The sequence below is a fragment of the Topomyia yanbarensis genome, chromosome 2 (assembly GCF_030247195.1).
Source record: "Topomyia yanbarensis strain Yona2022 chromosome 2, ASM3024719v1, whole genome shotgun sequence".
NCBI classification, from domain to species: Eukaryota; Metazoa; Arthropoda; class Insecta; order Diptera; family Culicidae; genus Topomyia; species Topomyia yanbarensis.
Genome location: NC_080671.1, coordinates 340,572,122 through 340,595,543, shown reverse-complemented (window position 1 = coordinate 340,595,543; position 23,422 = coordinate 340,572,122). Strand labels below are relative to the sequence as shown.

At 38.7% G+C, this 23,422-nt stretch overlaps 1 protein-coding gene across 1 annotated transcript in view; it reads right to left on the bottom strand.

Moving 5' to 3' along the window:
• LOC131684068 (uncharacterized) overlaps positions 1-2,194 on the bottom strand; it is a 63,464-nt gene extending 61,270 nt beyond the window's left edge. The window contains exon 1 of the mRNA XM_058966595.1: positions 1,524-2,194. The gene's annotated coding sequence lies outside the window, so the exon portion shown is untranslated. The remainder of the gene's footprint in view (positions 1-1,523) is intronic.
• Positions 2,195-23,422: the final 21,228 nt, after the last annotated feature.

The window sequence follows — 23,422 nt, the reverse complement described above, 5'->3', positions numbered from 1 at the left end:
ATTTAATAGCATATTCATTGCGCTGGCAGAGAAAAACTCAAACTTATTCATACAAAACCAACGAGCAGTTCACGATGGCTCAACTGAATCCGTACTGCTCCAGTTTCTGTATCAACTGGAAGCGAAAGAGGTTCAGAAAATCTTCCTGAAACCGGCAGACACGGATGCGGCTACCAAATAGTCAGACCGAGACCGTCGTGATGATATATATTCTACCTCTATTGAAGCGCTTTTGACGTTGACGGTTTGACGAATACTGCTCGTAAATATTATAAAGATATTCGTATATAGCAGCGCACAATTCGTTTGCCGAACGAAGCCCTCTCGTAATAAGTCAACGAAAGTCGTTTCGTGGTTTTCACAAAAAACTCGTAATAAAAAATAAAAGTGTTTCAATAGAACTACGAACGATTCATAATATGTACGAAAAATTCGTATATATTATGAAAACTTTCTGAACGAAACTAATTGCTAGCGATTTACGAATATATTCTATCAGTGTAATACAGAGAATCAAATAATGATCCCGAAGATTTTTAATGTTAGGCACCCGGGCTGGATCCAAGGCTCATCCAAAAGAATCATTCATGGCTCAACCAAATAGAATCTCTCGAACCTGACGTAGCGCCATATGCGTCCAGTTATATCTGCCTATGGCAAAACGAATTACAGGCAAGAGGAATTGGCATTATTATTGAACGTCGAATTAGACACGTTCTGAGAACCTTATAAATCGTCGATATCGTAACCGGAAAATAGGATAAATCGGCGGCTAACGCATTGGGAAACAAGAGGCATAATGATGACAGATTCAAACAACCTTGCCCGTTGCACTTAACCAAAATTTCTAATTTTATATCAAAAACATCAAATTTCAAAAACCCGGACCCGACACGTACCCGAGAAATTCAAATTTGAAAACCCGGAACCCGAAAAGTGTAAATTTACAGAACCCGAAATCCGACGGGTTCGGGTCGAGTCCAGGTTTTGGGACCCGAAACCCGGACCCGACCCGAACCCGATGACCATCTCTACTAGTGTGCATCGATAACGTTATTGTTTAGTAAGGGCTGATCGTCTGCCTACCACTTTGACATGCGATGATAATATCTTACCAAGCATTATAAAGGCGGTGCTCAGCTCGTTCGTTGTTTCGACGCACGGACAGAAGGTATGTATACCTGTCCAATCTAGCAACGTTTCTGCTGCACTACTTGATTACAAGAGCGCAGTGTGTCGAAGTGTGTTCCGTTTCCGTTGTTGTCAACTTTCCGACTCGCATTTCTTACTTATTAATTTGAAAATGTGAAGTTTTTCAGTTTCCCGTCTTCACATATAACGTTCACCTACACCAGGTATTTCATTCTACCATACGGTAGAGTTCTAGCATCCACCCACGATCGGTAGTGAGACAATCTTGTAATTTGATTTCCTCCATGCAAACTTTTTCACTCTTGACAAATTTTATACCGTACAGATTGTTGTGAAATGATTATATTCGTGTAAAGTTTAGCTATACATACCTTATAGAGCTCTTACAACAGGAAAACACTAACAGTCCTCCCTAGTGGGCCAATCATCCCAGCATCCCTATCGTAGCTTGTACACGCAGTTTAGGAACATGAGCACTAGCCACTCCGCAGGGGGCTTTATTATGATGCGTTGAATCAACTTTACTGAATGGCAACAAAAATGCGACTACTGATATATCACTAGTGGCAGGTATCTTAACATGGTTCATATAAAGCACACACGCGTGACTGGAGAAGAGAATTTCGTGGTAATTTGATCCCGTAGTAAGCACGATGCCTTTTTGCCAGTGGTGAGCTAGCAGCACTGCACTAATAACAATCTAGAAACCATGTTCTTCATTTTTATCTGTTTCTCACACATCCACTCTGACAGTGGTACACACCCCACTCAGCCCAGATGTTGACCTCTGCTCGGGGGAAAATTTTGATCATTTCCACGTTGGGAAAAAACGCACATCAATTTTGGTTCACCGTCGTAGCCAGGCTCGTCGTCGTAATTTTGCACCGCAAGGTTGATATTTGATTTTAGTAAGAACACATTCCGGTAAGACACACTCTTCTTATTCTGACTATTCCGTTTTCTACCGTCTAGCAGTGGCTATGGTAACGCGCGAGATGCCTGTCTGCTTTTTTCCGAGCTCTGCATTATTTGCAAGCCGAAGGACGTGTCGCGGAAAACTGAGAGCAATATTTGACGGCGGTTGCATAAATACAGGCGTAACGTTCAAGCTACCGTGGTGAATTGCCCCGTCGTGTGAGTTCGTGTGACGTGAGCAGTGCAGTAAAATTTCATTTCATTCAATCGAAACTGAATGAACGCAGTCAATCAGTCGTCTGCAGTAGCATTCACATTCATTTAACGCATCAGTTGTTGTTAATCTGAAGCTGGGTTCATGGCACTTCACTCACCGCTGCTTTCAAATGAGTCGCAATTCATATTCAACCTCCTTCGTTTGATCCTCTCAAATGAATAGATCAGCTTTCAATTTCCCCAGTGAGCACCAGTCAAATGAGATCCGGGTAAACCTAAGACAAAAAGAGACAACTGGCTTCGTATTTTTGGTTATCATGCCTTTCTTGTGCCAGATGACAGATGAGTGTATGCAGCTAGCGAGGTTGGCAGTGCAGCCAATTTCTTTGTCATATTTAGATATGTTGCTATAATACACATAATAATGACCGTTTTATTGACACACATTTCGCATTTATCTGGTACTAATCAATCCAACATTTTTATCACATACTACATGTTTCTAGCAAATTTGGACAGCATAACAGCCTATTCATCAGAATCAAATTTGCAACAAAAATATTATAGAGATGAACGTACTACCAAATAACATTATTCATTGCAATCAGTTTCAATAAGCTGTTATTAGTAGATTCATTATTTTCGTCTGAACTCTGCGAATTTAAGAAAATTTGAAAAAGAAATATGATAGCCGCAGTATGCTATCATAATTGTACGAAGCTGTCAAATTCATAGCTAAAATCAAATATGTAATTCAGCTATTTATTTGCACCTCTACCAATAGTTCCCTGTGTACAATTCCGATGACATGGTGAAGAGGTAAAACATTTCCACACTGGTTATATAGGAACACATTACGAGCACAGTCTATAGTCTACGAGAATCTTTTTTTTTTTCAGAAAGAATTCGAAAAGGTTCTGCTCGATATGAATGCTATAAATAGGTCATATCGAAGGTGGTTTTATTGATTTGAGGTAACCAAAGGCGCCATATTGGATTGATTGATTGCAAAATGTCCTCAATCATCAGTTTCCGTCATCTAGTGACCATCATTGCAAAAGCGATATAGATATATATTGATCATGGTTTTTACTGTGGTGGTTACCCGAAACCGCCATCTTTGTTTTCAAAATGGCCTAAATTCATAAATTACGGTATTTTATGATTATTTTAAATGATACCCATATTGATAGTTGATTTCACAGTTTCTTGGTCACTATAGGCCGCAATCTTGGATTTCAAAATGGCCTAACCTCCTTTCAAATGGTATCCATGTTGCCCTCATCTCTGATTTAAAAATGACTTTAACCATCGAGCTTGAGCTTGACCTTGTACGACCACCCGTAGCTGCTACTCCGTTATCGATCTAGACTAGCTGAAGTTGCACAGGGAATCAGTAGTAGTGCTTGGGATTAGGGAAACATCTTTCAATGTGCAACTCCTGGTAATCCTAAAGTGTTTATTGAACAAAACCGGCGCCGGCCTGGCCCGAACGTAGATCGCAGAAGGAACGTTAGTCCGATACTTGCTTTTGCTAGGCAACGGCTTTACTTCCCTTCCGAAGGAAGATTTTACACCTCAGAAAAATCTCAGCGACCTCGGCTGGGATTGCACCCAGACTAACTGGGATGGGTGGCTGTCACGCTTACCACTCAACCAACTACGCCTTCATTTAAAATGACTAACCATCGATTTCCGTTATCTATCATCTTGGACCTTTAACGAGTTCGCCCGTTTACACCTAAGACAAGATAAAGCAACTAGTAATACGATTTCTGTATATTTCTGTATTTTGGTAATACGTCCATCTCTATTTCAAAGTTTGTGGCAAATTTGATTCTGATGAATAGGCTGTTATGCTGACCAAATTTGCTAGAAACATGTAGTATATGATAAAAATCTTGGATTGATTAGTTCCAGATATATTTTGGCGAAATGTGAGTTAATAAAACAGTCATTATTATGTGTATTATAGCAACATATCTAAATATGACAAAGAAATTGGCTGCACTGCCAACCTCGCTAGTTGCATACAGTCATCTGTCAACAATTATTCACCAGGGCACAAGAAAGGAAAGAAAACTCTCCAAGAAGAAGAGAAAGAAAGGTTCGGAACATTTGTCATTTTTGAGTGAATTTGTTTTATGTTTGTTAAGCAGAAAAGTCCACTACGTCATTTGTTTTATTCTTTTCTTTTTCATATCCTCCTGATTTATCAGCTTCATCGAAAAAAAATACAACCTTACTCATACAGAGAAAAAATGCTCGTACCTGTATCCGTCTTGAGTTGCCTCGTCTTATCATAGCCTTTACCCTATATTATTTATTATCTTGGTCGGAGTTATTTTTATGTCAGTGAGTGTTCCATCATATTCATTTGTGAGTGGTTCATTGGAATGGTTCACTTCCATTAGCTGAGACCGTGCTAATGTGAGGTTGGTGTTCAATAGAAACTAAACAGGCAAAAACGTCAAATGACTAGAACCTGTTATTCAATTGACAGTGAACTTTGAGTGACTCAAACGAAGACGGCAGCCGAACTCAACTGATATAGTGGTGGTATGTTTACAGTGAAAGGCTCGAAGTTTCACTTGAAACGATTATTTTCGTTTGAAATTGATATTTTACCGCACTGGACGTGAGGCATTGTGAGAACTAACACATGCGTACTTGGTACAGTGACAGTCGAAATATATTATCTGGTACATATATTGAGAAAAAAAAGATATTTATTACTTGTTATAACTAACCTGTTTTAATACAATTGCTAGTGAAATTGCACCTACCTTATCATTTAATACTATCATTTGGATCATCCAGGTTAGATGAATCAGATGAACCATAGGTTTATGGCCGTGTCCCAGATGGGATATAATAGGTCGAAATTCTGCAAATGGATGTTATTGCCAAAGTACTTTTAACCCCTTATGCCCATGTTGTTTATAAACAATAACATTTTCAAATAGCTATTAACATTTGGTTTAGGCGATATTGGTTCACAAAAACAAGTAAGACTAATGAATGTGATTATTACTTTTCTTTTGAGCACTACCAGTTACAAGTATTAGCTCAAGAACTGAAGTTACTACAATTAATCTGATCGGATTACGATGAAGCAGTGCTGCCAGAGAAAGTTTACGTTAACGAAGGAAAATAAAATTTTCAGTTATCTTCGTTATTTTGCAATATTATTTAAAACTGATAAAATTTATCAATTTAGACTGTCTTCGGCTACGTTTTCCACGCAATTAAACTATTGTAAATATTCTAGGAGAATTGTATTGAACATTGGAAATAAAAATAGAAGATGCGAGGGAAGCCTCTTTCTTAATGAAAAATATCGGCATGAAAGGGTTAAGTACGTGGGGGCAGCAAAACCGATCGCTTCCTTCTTCATAGGACTATTGTAAATCCTCTAGATGCGTCATCTGGCAATGTATAATAATCCGTTCAGTTCATGTTCCTAAGAACCTTAATATGCTGCGTAAAGAAGTCTCTTTGACAGAGCTGCCAAATGATTTTATTAAAAATCTGTATTGTTGTAATAAAAAATCTGCATTTGTCCGTATTCAATGACAAGCAAGTTTTACAATTTACGTGAATTTACGTGGAAGTGCAAAGCATTATTTAAACATGATAATGCGATTTTTAAAAATGACTTTTTAGCGACTTGGTGGAATGTCACAAGACAGATGTCCTCTTAAGGAAGATGTTTTCGTTTATTTCCACTTCCACTATCATATTAATAAAAATAGTAAAATGGACATGTATTTCCCCACCAAAACAGATACTAGTACTTTGAAGACACACAGTAGAAATACTAATTAATAATGAGATGGTGGTTTTACTATAAATAAAGGGAAAGTATTTAAAACTGTTGCAAAATGAGAACATCGAAACGAGTTTTATCATTATGATTTATTTGAGAATGGGTGCTGTAAAAGAACTGTTGAGAGGTAGATCCCACAAAAAGAGGTTTCCGATTAGATTTTTCATAAAACCTGTGTAAATGTGTGATATTTTGAAAATCTGTACTAAATGTCGATTTCGAGAAAAAACGAGTTTTAAGTTAGAATCGCAGCAACCTTTACATTATAAATTGAATTTTATTTTTGCCATATTTCTTGTTTATTGTTAAATATTTCAAATCTGGAAAAAGTGAAATGTAGCTGAAGAAATTCTTTATCCAGTTCTATCATTATCTCATTTTTTTATGTTTTGCGACCTTGCGGTCTGACCTAACACCAACCTTGTGTATTCTGCATCAGATTTGTATTAGAGCTTAAATTCGGAACAATACTGATTAATTTGTGCAAATGGCACAGATATTGCATATAACCACACTTTGCAGCAAGGATACATTGCACGTTGTTCTTTAACAATAGGACTAACTTCTGAGTTGTCGTTGGCGGATTTTTTTCCATTACTCGATGATGACTGTTTTTAGCTGATCCTAACTAGTAATTGTATGTTCCCAAATTTTACACTTGAAATAGTCTAAAAAATACTCCACATAGTCCAACAAATGCTATACTGTGTTTAAATTCGGTGACTGGGAGAGATGAGGAAGCGTCGATTTTACGTTGTACAGTAACTACCATCGAATTATGTTACCTTTATCACCATCGAATTATGTTCCGTTTCGTTATTATGGATAAAACGGAAACTTCTCTATAACCTATCTTTTTGTCCGTGCTAGTTTTTAAATTCAATTGCCAAATGTGCAAATGATACATCGTAGAATCAATGAAGACGAGTTATCAACTTCAAATGCAATCCAAACCATTATAATTCAGTCAACATGATGACGGTCGATCTTCAATTTTGTAATTCTAAATCAGCGATAGGCATTTTATAGGCATATTGCTATCAGAGTCGTAGTGTAGTTTTCTGGCGCCCTTGGCGGAGTCTCAGTTTTGCACCCCTTTTGATTTTTTTTTGTTTATTTTCCGACGGTCTCTTTCCACAATGACGTGATCATATTTTTTTCACCTCAGAAAATCTCAACGACCTCGACTGAAATTGAACCCAGGCCTACTGGGGTGAGAGGCGGTCACGGTTACCATTTTTGATTTTGATTTTCTTCCGTCTCGCTCGTATTCTCATTGAAAACTGAAAAACTTAGAAAATGTAAACAATAGACTCTAAAGAGAAACCACGTAAAATTTGGTTCATTTCGGTCAAGTTAGAAGCTAATTTTGCGCGTGCGAGTGAAACAAAGATGTTTTTATAATCTGTTGCTCATATAAGCTTTTTCCAGCCCCCTGCTAGGCAGCCATTTTGTCCTAGCCAACATCTGCCTTTGTTAAAATCAAAACAACCCAATGCTATTGCACGGGCGACGTGGGCCTAGATGCAGCTAGGCCCATCATATGTTGACTACTGTCAAAGTCCGTATATCTCCATAGCGGATGACAGGAGTGACACCCTCCTGGCTTTTTCACATTCTCCTGGCCAGTTGCTAAGAAAATTGGTATCGCGTGGCCATATACAGGGTGAAGATAGGCACAACATGTTTGCTTTACTATCCTCTAACTTGTCTTTCAATTGTACACACCAAAAAATATGAATTTTATCTTTGACCTAATTTCAAACATGGCACAATTCAACAAACCGTAATTCATGAAATGACGAAATATAATCCTGTTCCGTTCCGTTTAATTTTACATGAAATATGTACTTTAAATGTGCAGTGCTATAAAATTACACTTATCAACGTTTAAGACAAACGCCATATGAGGAGTAAAATTACGTGATCAACGAAATTCAGTGTCGTGTAAAATTAAAATCGAGCGTAAAACTGTGTCATTTTTTACGCTTGTATATGTCACGGTCAGGAGACGTAATTTTACACGATTTTTTCTAGGTGTGTATGCAATTGTATCTCCCGTGATTTCGGTTTCTTTGCATTTTGCGCTGGGCTCGAATCCCGTACATAAATGAATCGTCTGATAAAATCCAGCAGGTGGAATAATGAATGTCGAACAAAATTCAAACAAATTATTCTAAATATTTCCAAAGGACTGACGCAGAAATATTCAGCCGTAACAGATATCTTAAAAGTTCGTCTTGATAACCCAGAATTGTGAAAATCTGTCTTAAGCAAGCGAATGTTACTGGCGGTAAGTTTCTAACGAAGGGCTACCGCGTCTATATACCCGCTCACAAATTGAGATCGATGGTGTGTTCACCCATTCGATTCCGCTTTTAAAGGACCGCCCACAGTGCGCGAAGATATTAAATGGCAATAGCACAGAATGGAACAAAATTAACTGTCCCTTCAAACTTGTATCGGGTGACCTTTGCTGGAACTGTTATGCCTAATTACGTCTTGTACGACAAGGTTCGTCTTTACCTGTTCCGCTATGTTTACCACGCATCATGCATTGCACGAAACACAAACGAATAGGCCGTTGTAGCAATGAGCACGCGATGTGTCAAGTGCACAGAAAATGATTAGAATGAATGCTGAAAAGTGTGCCTAATGTGGGAAGAGTCCCCATTATATGTTACTATTCCCCGCGTACAAACAGCGTCGGGGAGTCAATCCTTGAGGTAGAACTAACCGCAGAACACGCGATCAACACGGTGGAGGAATGGATGAGCGCGAGAGGCCTGGAGCTCGCTCATCATAAGACGGAGGTAGTTATCGTCAACAACCGCAAGTCGGCACAACATGCAGTTATCCATGTGGGAGATGTGGGAGCGAAGTCTGAAGTCTCTCGGAGTCATTATAGACGACAAGCTGACCTTCTGCAGCCATGTCGACTATACATGCAAGAGAGCGTCGACTGCTGTTGCGGCTCTATCGAGGATGATGTCCAACAGCTCAAAGGTGTGCGCCAGTAGACGTAGGTTACTGGCAGGCGTTGCCGTATCAATCTTCAGGTACGGCGGCCCGTCATGGTCAAGAGCACTAAGGGTAACCAGTTACCTACAGAAACTGGAGAGCACCTACCGCGTGATGTGCCTCAGAGTGATATCTGCCTACCGCACGGTATCGCACGATGCATCCTGCGTGATAGCGAGCATGATGCCAGTCGGGCTGGTCATTCGGGAAGATAAGGAGTGTTTCGAGCTACGTGGAAATAGAGGAGCCCGCAAGCGCACCAGGGTGACCTCGGTCGCCAGATGGCAGCGTGAGTGGGACAACTCCTCGAAAGGTAGGTGGACCCACCGGCTGATACCTAGCATATCAAGCTGGGTGGGAAGACCCCATGGGGAAGTTCACTTCCACCTGACACAATTTCTATCAGGCCATGGCTGTTTCCGGCAGTACCTCCACAGGTTCGGGCACGCGGAGGTCCCAGCCTGCCCGGACTACCCAGGTGTAGACGAAACTGCCGAACACATACTGTTCGTATGTCCTCGGTTCAACGTCGAAAGAAGAGCAATGCTTGACGTCTGTGGCTGGGACACAACCCCTGATACCCTTATTCAGCGGATGTGTCAATCGGTGGAGAAGTGGAACGCAGTCTCGGCTGCTACCATCCAGATTGCCTGTAGGCTACAGGTAATCTGGTGAACGGAGCAACAGACGACGGGCACGGCTAACTAGTGATTGGTTAGCTGGAGCGAAAAAGGCCAAGCGCAAAAAAGGGAGTGAATGGTCTGTTCATGCTGAAGCAGGTTTGGCGCAGCGACTGGCAACTGCGTAAGGGGTAAACCCAGCCACCCCGAAGCAAGACAGAAGAGTGAGTGTATAGGCGTATAAGTGGACTGCCTCATGCCAAGACGGGAGCGTCGTAGCGTAGTATGTTGGGACTTAGCTATCGATGCCTCATGGCGTGGCAGAGGAGTGAAAGGGTGAGCATCCTAGTCAGTCTCACACGGCATGTTAAGGGTGAGCACAAAAGTCAGCCTCACATGGTATGTCAGAAGTGGGGCCTAAGAAAAATGTCCCACATGGGAGGCCAGGGGGAGTGACAGAGGTACAATAGAGTGGCACGATCGAGAGTGAACCAGGTGATAGGGTGAGCACCCAAGTCAGCCTCACATGGTATGGGTGGGGCGAGCACAAAATTAAGCCTAGCAAGGAATGAGTAAGGTGAGCACACAAGTCAGCCTCGCAAGGAACGAAAAAGGTGAGCACAAAAGTCAGCCTCATGTGGGAGTGTTTGAGAGTGAATCAAGGTGCGATAGAGAGAGCACCCAAGTAAGCCTCATACAGGACGTATGAACGCGTGCGTGAGAGTGAATGAGTACATTAAGTACAGCCATCCCCCCAGAAGTAATACCGAGAGGTAGTTCCTGGGAGGAACGATGGCGGAGCCCAATGGAGTTTAGTCGGTATTAATGGCAGCGTCACCATTCGAGCCCGACACGCCCCCAGTGCACCCCGTGCGGTAGCTTGGACCCTACCAATAGCACGTGTACTGGGCTAGGACGTAAAGGTCTTCTCCATTGTAAAAAAAAGAAAAAACAGCGTCAGGAGAATGTGAAGCGTTCACTGATATGGCCATAGCGTGGTTGTCTGGTGCCTTTGGTTGACTACCAGTATTGCATCCACGCGTTTGCATTGGCTTTCTTGTTCAGTTCGACTTTCTAACAATAATTTAGTGTATATCTGGAATGGAACTTATTCTGACTTATTTTTTGACTTACTTTACTTACTTATTTTACAAAGCAGATCCAGATTTCAGCGCCCCCTGTGGGCGGCGCCCTTGGAGGGGCCCACCTGGGCAACCGAACGCTACGGGCCTGATTGCTACATATTTTTTGTAAACTGCTATAGTATAATATCATGATAGTGGGAGTGACGTCGTCAAATGAACCATGGTTGTATCATTTATAATTCTAGAAAAAGGACATTTATTAGCTTTAGACCCTAGCAAAGAGTATTCAAAGAAATCTATTGAAAATAAAAACGAAAACGGTAAAAATGATTGTTTTTATACTTTGACAGCTACGTGCCGATTGAAAAGTGTGATATTTTAGTAACAGTCTTCTAAAATTGCTATGTTTGCCTATCTGTTAACGAAGTTTAATTGCTACTAACATAAAACTGCCTCAGTTTTACAAATCAGATGCAACTGAATGAAGTATTCCTGCAATTCTTGCGCACTTCATTTAAGGTCACACACAGATTACATATTACTTCACCTTCTTCACGGAGGCACTCTTCATCAATAAACAACGTTTTGCAACTATTTAGATCAGATTACATCGTCTGGGGAAGGGCATAGCGTATTTTCACATTACACTGTACGCAGCTCACGCAGTTCGAACTTCCATCGCCACCTATAGAGTGTTAGGCCCTTTGCCACTATCGGTCAGATCGGTTAGAAATGATGATAACTTATTCTACTACTACCTCTTCTACTCAAACCATCTTCCATTTTTCGACTGTACTTGCACTCCCCTCTTCCCCACGGAACTACATCAAGGTATTGCTTCGTACGGAGGGCTCGTTGTGCTTTCGACGAACCTCTTTGTTCTGCTCTAACACGGGTCCTTACATGGTCCATGAAATGGCTCGACCCTTGAGCTTTGATTTAACTCTCGATCCTTCTTTTGCTTCATGTCCCAGTAAGTCGTTTAGATGCTGATTCTACGAGCCATTTGGCCAGTTTACGTGAGTCCATTAGCTCCCAGCCTTATCATGATCTACTTGGACAGTCCCCGACGGTGAGCTCATCCAACTCCAACTGAGAGTTCCCCGACGGAGGAATTTCTCCCGATACCGATGCCCGCTTCGTTGAGTCAGTTAGCTCCCAGCTTTATCGAGATCTAATCGGATATTATCCTACTCCAATCGAAAGTTCCACGGCAACGGAATTTCTCTCGGCACCGGTATTTGTTTCGCGAGCCAATTAGCTCCCATTTTCACCACAATTCTGTCGGGTAGTCTTCGGTGGCGAATGTATCCTACCGTGAATTCCCTGGCGGTAGATTTCTCCCGATACCGATGTTCGTTTTCGTCCCGATCTACTCGATCAAGTCCCCGGCGGTGGATCTAGCCTACTCACGAGCTACCCGGTAGGGTTTCGAGGCCGATCCGGCGATTCCGGTGAAGCCTGGCGTCCGGTTCACTGGCGCCCTGGCGACTCGAATCCGGTGCTACGTCCCATACTACTCAACTGGTCTCCAGTGGTGGAACCAATCCATACCATCGGAGCGTTCCCCGGCGGCGGAATTTGTCCTGAAACTCGATTTGTGATTTTTGTGCGGCGCTCTAGCCAATGGCGCTACTTTGTTGGTCCCTTCGTCACTACCGCTGCAGCTCGGAGAGTACGCTCGTAACTACTCTATTGATAGCGTGCCATATATGCTCGTCATGGCACATCTCTTCGACGAAATTGTTCACTGTCACATTAGGCCCCTTCGGACTACTTCTAAGCTAGGGCATTCGAAGACCACGTGTTCCGGTGTCTCTTGTACGTTCACATTCTGCGGGCAAATGGATGACGAAGCTTGTCTAAACCGGTGTCCGGCCATTAGGCCGAAGGACATTCGGACTAATAGACATTAGGCCGAATGGACATTAGTCCGAATGGACATTAGGCTGAATGGACATTTGGCTGAGTGGACATTAGGCCTAATGGACATTAGGCCGAATGTACATTAGGCCGAATGGACGTTAGGCCGAATGGACATTTGGCCGGCAGGACATTAGGCCTAATGGACATTAGGCCGAATGAACATTAGGTCGGATGTTTAATAGAGAGGAGGGAAAGGGAACCGAAGCTTATCCTGCACAGCTTTCGGGATTTCTCAGTATGCGTTAAATTTTCGAATCCCTTATTGTTTTCATTGTCTAGATAATATAATTTTTTTTACCAATTTAAGTCCGACACACGGATTGGGTCCATGCATAAATGACGTAGCATTTTTGGGGGTAGGGAGGGTATACCAAATTTGTGACGAAGTATGACGAGGGAGAGGGTAGGGTCAGAAGTTGTGCGACGTAGAATTAAGTTTAAAACCCATCGTTTAGAGAAAACAATTTAATTATTCTTTATTCCCAAGAGAAATAAATTTAAATTCAAACAAGTTCCTTTTGATGCGGTTTTTCATGAGGTAAATTTTACGATTCGCGGAATTACAATTTCGCAAAAATACGAAAAGATTTTGTATGCGGTTTTAACTTGCTACATTTGTTAGTTAATGTTCAGGAATCAGAATATATTGGCTCAAATGGCACGTTCCCCGTACATAGTCGGGGATTTGTGCCTAGCTAATGTTGCTAACTAGTAGACTTAGTTTGGAAGCTTTATTAAATTTTCACTTCGGATTCAACAAAACAAAATTTAGTAATATAGATGAACCTATGCTTCTTAGAATCATTGGCAGCTGCGAGATTGTGAACTGAGAGAACTTCTCTTCATGCTCCCTTGACATATAAAATTCAAAACGAAACTATCAACACTATATTTGTCATGAAATGGGCTTATTTTGCACACAATTTGCTGTTATAATGAATAAAAGTCGTCAAACATTTTGAAAGGATATGTATTTGAAATAATTGAAAAACATATGTAATGTTTTTTCATACCCCGGCCGCTTTGTATGGGACGAGGGGAGGAGGTAGGTAAATGCTACGTTATTTACGAAGGGGAGGTTAGAATGTTGTGACCAAATGCTACGAGGGGGGAGGAAGGGTTCAAAAATCGCCGAGAAAAGCAACGTCATTTGTGTACGGCACCTTGAAGCGATGTGGGGTAGCCACGTTAGGCGGTCATATAATTTATTTTTTACATTACGTTGGCAACGATTTCCGGCGATTAGGCCGTTAGGCTGAATGATGCTAAGCACATCAAATCTGTCTATAATCAAAGTAATAACTTTTATGCCAATTTAATTATTCATGCATTATAACGTCTTGTGTAATGAACACATAGGTTTTAATCGAATTTTCTTCTTTCATATTTTTTCATCCTCTATCAAAATTTCTAATTATTTCCCTAACTCAATTTAAAAAAAATAATTTCAATCAATGATTTTTTATCCTTCTTTTTAATATGAGCTGTTCTTTCAAATTATATCCTGTGCATTTCACGACTTCTATCCAGCCAGTCAAATTACGGAAGTTGACCCAGATAACAATTCACGTACATAGAACCAAGCGGCATTTTAAGAATTCAACTTTTACTAAAATTCATTTTCTTTATTTCGATTATGTTAATTAAAGCGGATTACTTATTCTAAAAGTTGTCATTGTACATGTCACTAAGACGCCATTTTTTTGGAAGGCATACTTACATGAACAAAAACGCTGTCGCAGCAAATATCTCGCCAGAAACACGCATATTTATTTATTTATTTTTCTAATCTTCTTCTGCTTGCAGCGAAGCCAGTGTGATGCGGCTTTGCCGCATAACCGAGGTCAAGGATCCGGAGCAGCGTAAGCATCTGCTGAGGATCCGCCGGACGAGGTGGCCGCCGACCCGCCGTCGGAGGCGGCGGCCCCTCGCAAGCAAACCTGTGATCCACTCGTTTGCCCGGATTATTCAAACATATCAATAAGTTTAAATCCGCCAAGTGATAGCGATGTCGGACAGCACCCGGTTTGAAGCGATATGGCGTAACCATATTAGGTGTCAATTTTATTTTTTACTCCATGCAGTCAGTAAATATGCAGCGAGAAATGGGGTGTAAATATGCCAAAAATTATAATCATAAGTTTTTTAAAAAATCTGAAAAATCACCCTTCATTGAAAACTGATCATTTTTTTCAGTTCCAACAACTTCATCTATCATTCTCTTTAGTTCATTCGGTCTAATGGCCATTCAGCCTTTTGCCTTCGGGTGAATGACCATTCAGCCTAATAACCCTCCTTTCTCCGCGGTGTCCCACCAGTTTAGAACCAAAGCCACTTTGGCCACCTACGACGGTTCCTGAGTCCACAGAAGCAGCAACTGAACAATGTTAAAAGCAAAGGAAAATTTGATAGTCGAAATGTCTTTAAAATGCATGAAACATCCAGATTTGATGTAATCTCGAAATATTTTTGATGAAGAATGCGTTGTTTTATTTTGGGACATTTTTGCCTTTCTCATATAGAAAGGTTACGCAAACACTCTAAAAATAGTCAAACTAATCCCGGCCGACGGTAACAGACTTTCTGCATTTTAACAGGGGCGCAGCTAATGGTGTACGGAGAGGGGTTACCATTTCGCGAACCTTCTTGTTCTAAATATGTCAAATCCATATAATATCCGATGAGAGTGATAAGAGTTACAATAAATGTTTCATCACACTGTTAGGTGGATTCAAATCGTAATTTTGCATCCCTCTACTGATCACCTGAAGTAGAAATGTAATGTATACCGAAAAAAATAATCAAATATAAATAATACTTAAAAGCTAGCTTTGGATCTAAGTTTCCCCGGCGATTAATGATACCGCATTTCACGATAGTTACAAACAGTTTATATCTTATAGCCTTGATAGGATTTATAGACTGATACAAGCAGTAAATGGTATTTAATAGATTTAATTCAGACAATTATGCGTAGTAGTATAAGTGCTCGTTCCAATATGCTCAGAATGGATTAAACAAATCTATTTTAAAAAGAACTTATCAAAAATATATCAGTACAAATGAATTTAACATAATGTAATATACGATTCAGTGAACCTGTATCAAGCTATCTTAACTATTGCACTGCTGCCTATCCGATAATGCAGGTTTTTTCAACTTACTTCGGATCAATGCAATAGCAATAGCAATCACTTTACGAGCCGACTTCGGCTCGCGGTTTAGTACTTCAAATCCTTTCGAAAACTCATCCGTGATCATTACTGGATTGAACAAGATCAGATCCACAACCGAGGCGTGTGCTGAAAAGAGAACGTAGAGAAAAGAGCTTTAGGAATCAACGTCATACCACAACACCATGACTTGACCGTGAACTTGAACCTGGGTTATGCAGGTGCCAATGGTGCCAATGACTGGTTAAAAGCGCGGACCGTCTAAAACTGCCTGTTGGGCGTGGAGGTGTGTGAAACTATATAAAAACTTTATAAAGAGATTCGAACCGCATTACGGCACAATATCCGCAGTTTTGGTTTTTGTTTGTTTCTCTGTCTACGTATTCGCAAATTTCAACTCTGTGGAGTCTACTATAATTTGTAGGGTGATTTGCTAGTTTTAATCCTATTGGGAATGGGGCCATCGTATTTCGATAATCACTCGGTTTACAATCAACTAATTTTGCATCAAACGATATCAACCATTTCGATTCGTTCCTACAAATCAGGTGTGTCAGGTTTGCGGGAAACGAAAATCCGTATCAAGTGCTCAAATTTACACCCTTACATTTGCGTTGGATAGATATAGAGATAGCAGGCACTCACATAACACGTGTACTCAAACGGTAGGGTTTACAATAGGAATATGGTCAAAAGCATTCCATAGGTTAAGGTATTAATAATAAGTTGAGAAACAGGCGTGAAGCAAATATTGAACAGTCATCGAACCAATGAAAATAGGACTCAGATATGGTAATGTGGCTATTTCTACTGAACTAGAGTCCCTCTAGTTCAGTAGAAATAGATTGTTTTTATTGTAATGCTCAGCCTACTATACTATAATTTTCTGCCTAATTAAAAAATTTGGATAAAATTATTTTTTATCCGCTAAAGAGAAAATTACCACATTTGCGCGTAAAGGCTACAAAACCTATTACTAAATAGGTTATTGGAGAATTTTCGAGTATCGAGTATCTCACATCAAAATACGACACTTACTTAGTGACAGGACTAAGCTAACTCCGGATTGACGCTAGCTCCTAAAACACAAAAATTATTTGTGTTTCTGAGCAAACCCCTAGTTCTGGGTGATTTTCCGCAAGAAAAGGAGTTCTGATTAAGCTAATAAGAATAGCTCCAATCTCTAATAACTAATTCAATCAGTGGCGTAGCCAGGGAAGGTTTTGGGGGCTAAAATTAATTAGATTGAAAAAAATTAATTGATACTGACGAATTTAATTAAATATTCATCAAAATATTTTTGGAAAAATATTCTCCGATCACTACATTGAGAACCGTGTTTGAAGCGTCATGAGGACTTTTGAAAATTTCGAAAGGGATCTTGTAACTTATCTTTCTGCCGAAATCCCACAGTTGTCAAATTACTTCAATGGAAAATAAAATAACTTTCTGAATTACTATGAGCTCATTTTTGGAAAGATGCTTCAAAGTATGGATTAGAGACAATTTTTCGAATGGGAAGCTAAGTTTGATTGTCTATAAAACATAAATTTACTTACCGAAAACTTGCATACATTTCAACATTTGCTGAAAATGTATTTTTTTAGATTGCGTAGAGTTTAGACAAAAATTCAATATAGCTAATAACAAGAATAACATTTTAGAAACTAGTTGGAAGTTGATGATAAATAACGTATACAGTTTGTCTCTAGCAGATTAGTATCGGTTTTTATGAGCATTTGATTTTTATTGTATTATCAACTATATGAATAGCCTCTAAGCAAGATTGGAATTGATAAATATTCCAATATATTTCAAGTTAGTGGCTATTAATGGTGTATATTTGAGTGCTGCATTGAATGGCGTACTAAAATTACCAAAAATTTCGTGTACTAGGTGCTAGAACTCGTTGTCAAGTTGTGAGCTTGAATGATGAAGAAAAGTAAAATCAATCAACGATCACGATTGCATTCATTCGAAACTGCCAAATTTCGATATTAAGTACATTGAAGAATTTCAAAACTTAAAACTGTTCATCGTCTGAATTAATAATTTTGGCGGCAGTCTTCCAATGAACATCAACAAGTGTGCACCCGTGTACAAAATTTCGTGCACTCGTTCAACCTCAAACATGCTTTGCCTTTGTGTATAGGTTCGCATCGAACACCGAACCCAAGCGAACGATGTGCAAACTTAGGTTTAAACATCGTGTACGTACACTGTGTGCGTAGATAAGAAAGGCACACACAAAACAGAATGAGTCAATGCTAGTGATGATGGGTGAGAGAAAGAGAAAACTAGTATCAAGAACCTGTGTGTACGAACACCGCGTACGTACATGGGGTTCGTTTGTGCAGACGAACATGTGCTCGTGTTTTGGTACGCATTAGCGCGTTCGAGTTTGCACACGAAATGATGGTGTAGGATGAGCACAGAACTAGAGCGAACATGGTGTTCGATGTTCATTTGGGAAGACTGTTTGGCGGTTATAAGTATTTATAGAGAATTTATTCTTCAAGTAAGTTTGGGACGAGATTTAATGTTTTCAGCAAAGTTTTCGAAAATACTGCTTTTAACAACTTTGTCCAAGATATGAATATCCCACATATTCAGAGTATCGAAATATAGTAGTAGAAAACCTTCACAACAAGTTATTCTGATATTACTGAATTTGATAAATCTCTTCTGTGGTTAATAATCAATAAATTCACATTGCATTCAAGGTATTAGTTTCTGAAATTTACAAAAAAAGATATATTTAAGAGAACCCGCATAAATGAAAACTTTATCTGGAATTCTCCATATTAAGATATTACGATAAATACCTATTTCTGTTAAATTATAAGAAATTTTATACTGACGATTTGTTTTATTGTTACAATACAGGTAACTGTTGTAATATAATATTATAAATTGAAAAAATAGAGATGCTTCCGCAGGATTATAAAAAATATATCTAAATGATTTGACTTGAAGTCACAACCGTAGTAACCGATTTCATATGGTTCTGCAAGGTTTTATTTAAAGACAAGTTTGTATGGTTAAAATCCCTTGACAAGATAACAATAACGTTTACTACAAATCGTTTTGTTACAGTTTTCAATAGTCGATCATGTTGAATTGGATGTGTTGTTAGAATGAGATAATGCATTTTGCTACACGCATCAAGACGAGAAGAGACGGACAAATAACGTCAAATAACTAACGTAACATCTTTCATCATTCGCCTAATCAAGCAGATTCGGAGGTAATAAGTTATATCAATCTATTGTATCAAACCTCAGTTCATCACACCGAAAAGCTCCTAAACCAATTAAATAAAGATAAAGAAAATCAGAATTGAAGTTCCAACAATATGCGATATGGTCCCTTATTATTCTGCTCTTGTAATCATGGTCATTCGTAATCGCCAATAATTGATTAGCACACAGCATGCCGATTTACCCTGTTCCGAAAAGCTGCATGTGTCTATAGTCACGAAGAAAAAAATTCCTTCCACAAGATTGCAGAATTAGCTCAATTGGTAAAAGCGGCAGTACCACCACAAGATGTCAACAACATGGATGGACGATGACGAGGCTTTGCCATGCAGCCAAACCACAGAATGCCATAAATCGATAGAATTGAGAAGTCGAGTTAATGGGTGGTGAGGGGGTGAGGAGAAGTTTGAACTGAACCTTATTGGGTGTATCAGAAGGAAAAAAACATTTATAAAGTTCTTTTTACATCGTCCGCATATGCCCTCAAATTTGTTTGAGAAAATTGGCATTTTTGAATGGTAACGTTACTTAACAACCTATTCGGTATATGGTAGAAGTGGCGCTAACCATAAGTGGAATAGTCAATATGATTGTCCGTAGCGTTGGTTTATCGTTTTGCAACCGATAAGAAGGATCTTCAGCGAATAGTTTTTAAGGTCCACATACCATTGCGGTTATCTTACAGAAATGGTCAAGAAATATGCGGAAGCTGGCTTTAAAAAAATCCCAACTATTAAAAGGACTATGGGTTTGCCCAGAAATATAAAAAGTGTGTCCGTTTTTTGGAGCTGGCATCAGTTTAGCTCAATTGGTAAAAGCGACACTACCACCACAAGATGTCAACAACATGGATGGACGATGACGAGGCTTTGCCATGCAGCCAAACCACATAATGCCATAAATCGATAGAATTGAGAAGTCGTAGGTTTTGTGTTCAATTGAGTTATAGGTTTTGTGTTCTCAACTCGCAATGATTGTTTTAAACAATTTTCTCCTTAATGCAGAAAAAATAGTTTTTGCCTAATTTTTCTTCACTAAGGAGGAATGTAGAATCTTCATTTATATCTCGATATGCTGCATTCAGGTAGCCTTCATATTTTCAAAAAATTGTTTAAAATGGCATTATCAACAACTTTGCTGAAGGAACCAACTCTATTGCTATTTTTGAAGAGTTAATTCTCCATAATTGAGAATTATTCACTAAAATTTTTATATTAATGTATGCGCTTTTTATGTTGCAAAACTTCTCGAAGTTGTCAAACCTTCAAAATCAAGGATTATTAAATTGGGAGATCTTGAATGTTGAAAATTTTTTTCGAACATTTATCCCACTTTAAAAAATTACAATTTTGACTTTATTGGCATATTATACAAGAAAATAATCTATATAGGTTTGAAAACTGTTCCATGTTGATTCTTCTTGTTTGTAGAATGGAATGTTATCTGTTAGACTACTAATGTTTCTGAATTTTCAATAATTTATTAAACTCATATTAAATTTCAGCATTTTTCGAAAAATTTATAGTATTTATAGAATTCAATTATAGTTTTGTTCCCTTTAAGTTCAAAAGTGATTTAAAACAATTTTCTCCTAAGTGAAGAAAAAATAGAAAAAAAATTACCTAAACTTTCTCCACAAATGAGAAATATAGCATACTGCATATGTCACTGGCTTGCTAAACCAAATCAATTTTCGGATCCATTGATTCACACCAGCTTAATCAAAACTCCTTGTCTAGCGGGACATTACGCTAGCTAGCGTAGTACTGTTATTAGTAAGTATCGGATTCTTATGAGAGAAACTCGAAACGTTTCTCCAATCTACAATCTTTGCTTTGTATTTTGCTAAAATACAATGTTATTGCAAATTGTGGCTTGAAAGTAGTGAAGCCTTTGAGCGAAACGGAAACTCGAACAACGATGATAAATCAAATTTAAACCAACGTCTTCAAATGGAACGGTAGAATGATAAAAGGAAACGGCTCAATGCCCTATCGAAAACGAAACTAAAAGAAACGAGAAAAAATAGGGTCTCAAAAGTTTGATTGATTGTACTCATCAGTTTATCTAATTTTTAGGATTTGTTGCCGATACCACGAATCTTTGTAATTATTTCTATCTTAAATTGCCAAAAGCAAAAATTGATCGAAAGTCAGCTCTAAACATAAAAAACTGCTAAATAAAACCAGTTTTTCGGCAGCTAGGCCCAAACAAGGGTGTGATTGGATGATCCGATAGGAAAACATCACAAGGACGACAAATAATAAGCTCATAAGAAGAGAAAAGTTTAAAGAAGTAAATAAAAATCACTATCTATTCTAACAGGGGTAGGCGTGGTACTCTAAACTAATCTAGCGGTCATGATGTAAAACGAAGGCAAGTAGCGTTTAAGGTTTTGAATCATTTAGAATCATGACGTAAAACAGCTTTTTAGTAACTTTGGCGGTCTGTCGAATAATAGTACCGAGTAAAAACTCGTGATTGAGATTAATGTGTTTAGCTTTTACAATGATCGGTATTTCATATAACAAGTTTATTCTGATCTAATCAGAACGGCTGACAGGACCCTATTTTAAAACATATGAATGACGTAGGTTAATCGCTCTTTCATATTAATACGTTTTGATGTATGGTAGATTAGAGGAGCCAGCTTCTTCGTACTATCTAAAGCTTTGAAGGTGCCACGAAACAATTGTGTGAGGAATTTAGTTTCTAGCTGTATTCGCATTGACTTGTAGGAACCAACTAGGAGTCCCAAGGCAAAATCACCTTAGAAGCCGTGCATCTGGCGACTGGGATAGGTTTAATCAATGAAATTCCCAAGCAGCACTTGCAGGCAAGTAATGGACGCGATTAGTTTCATAACTAAAAACATTTGCTGGTGCGCTTTTTTAGTTGATCAAGGGGGCTGTACCCCCCAGCACTCTATTCTTATAACCTCGAAATATGGTATTTTTTTGGAAAATTTCTTAAAAAAAGGAAACAATGCGACAGCAAAGTGGTCATTAGTGTTTATTAAGATATGCGTCTGAGTTTTTACTTCTTGATTTTAAGCATATAAAAAAATTCTCAATTTCTTCTAAAGGCGCTCCGTTAAATTATTTTTTACAGTAGTCACGCTACAGTTCTGAAGCACTTGTATCATATTTCTTTAGGTAGGAAAGGGTTGTGTTGTATTTAAGAAGCTACATACCTTTTTGTACGAAAAATGTCAAGAAAGTTTGAATTTACGTAAAGGCATAAAGCTAAGATATCATTACATCAAACTTATAGTATTTTGGTAGAACATTTTTCAGTGAAATAAATAAGCATAAGTTTATAAATATGTATTGATAATTGGCGGAGTTTTGGCTTTTGCCCCGAAACCCTTTTTTATTTAAGAGGTTTGCGGTGATCACAATTGAAGATCAATAGATCAACTAAAATCCCAAAACTCAAAAAATTCCATTAGTATATAAGTATATCTCGTACCTTAACGATTAGTTGAAAAATTAATAATTTATTCATGCATTCGAGAACGTTTTTCCTAAAACAAATACTGTTTTTTGCTCTAAAAATTGTATTAAAAAATTCACAACTACAAAACAAAAATATATGCATACAAAAGGAATCGATAAGGTAAAAGAAAAATTAATTACGATCAATTGAATAAAAAAAATGGAAGAAAATCGGTTGAGTGTTTTTTTGGAAATCGTGACCACGGAAAACCATTTTTGAAAAAAACTACACTTGGAGAAAAACGAGTTTAAAATTTCAAGTTACCACTGCTCTTGGTAGACTAAGCGCGTTTGGATGCGCTGTAACTTTCAATCTATTCCTCTATACTCTATAACAATTTGTGAAAATATTCTCAAGAAGATGTACTTTCAGTTAAAGTAAAATAAAATCGATTTTTTGTAAAATAAAAAAGGTATGTGACCCCTTAAAACTGTTATTCACCATTGGAAATTGTTAACAAAGTCATGCAAAAAAGAAGTTGGATTTTCACCTTTAATTTTTTATTAGCGTCTTATGTTCAAACAATTTGTTTTACTAATATCAGAGTTTTAAGCACAAGCGAAGAGTTTAATCTAGAAAATTAATGCATGTTAATCTCTATACATTTGAGGTTTTGTTCGCAGTCGTGTTTACTGACTGAAAAAGCGGTTTCGAGAAAACGCACACTACAACCTACAACTACAACGTCTATGGTGGTCAATGTAGTCAGCGAAAGTTTGTTTGGCCG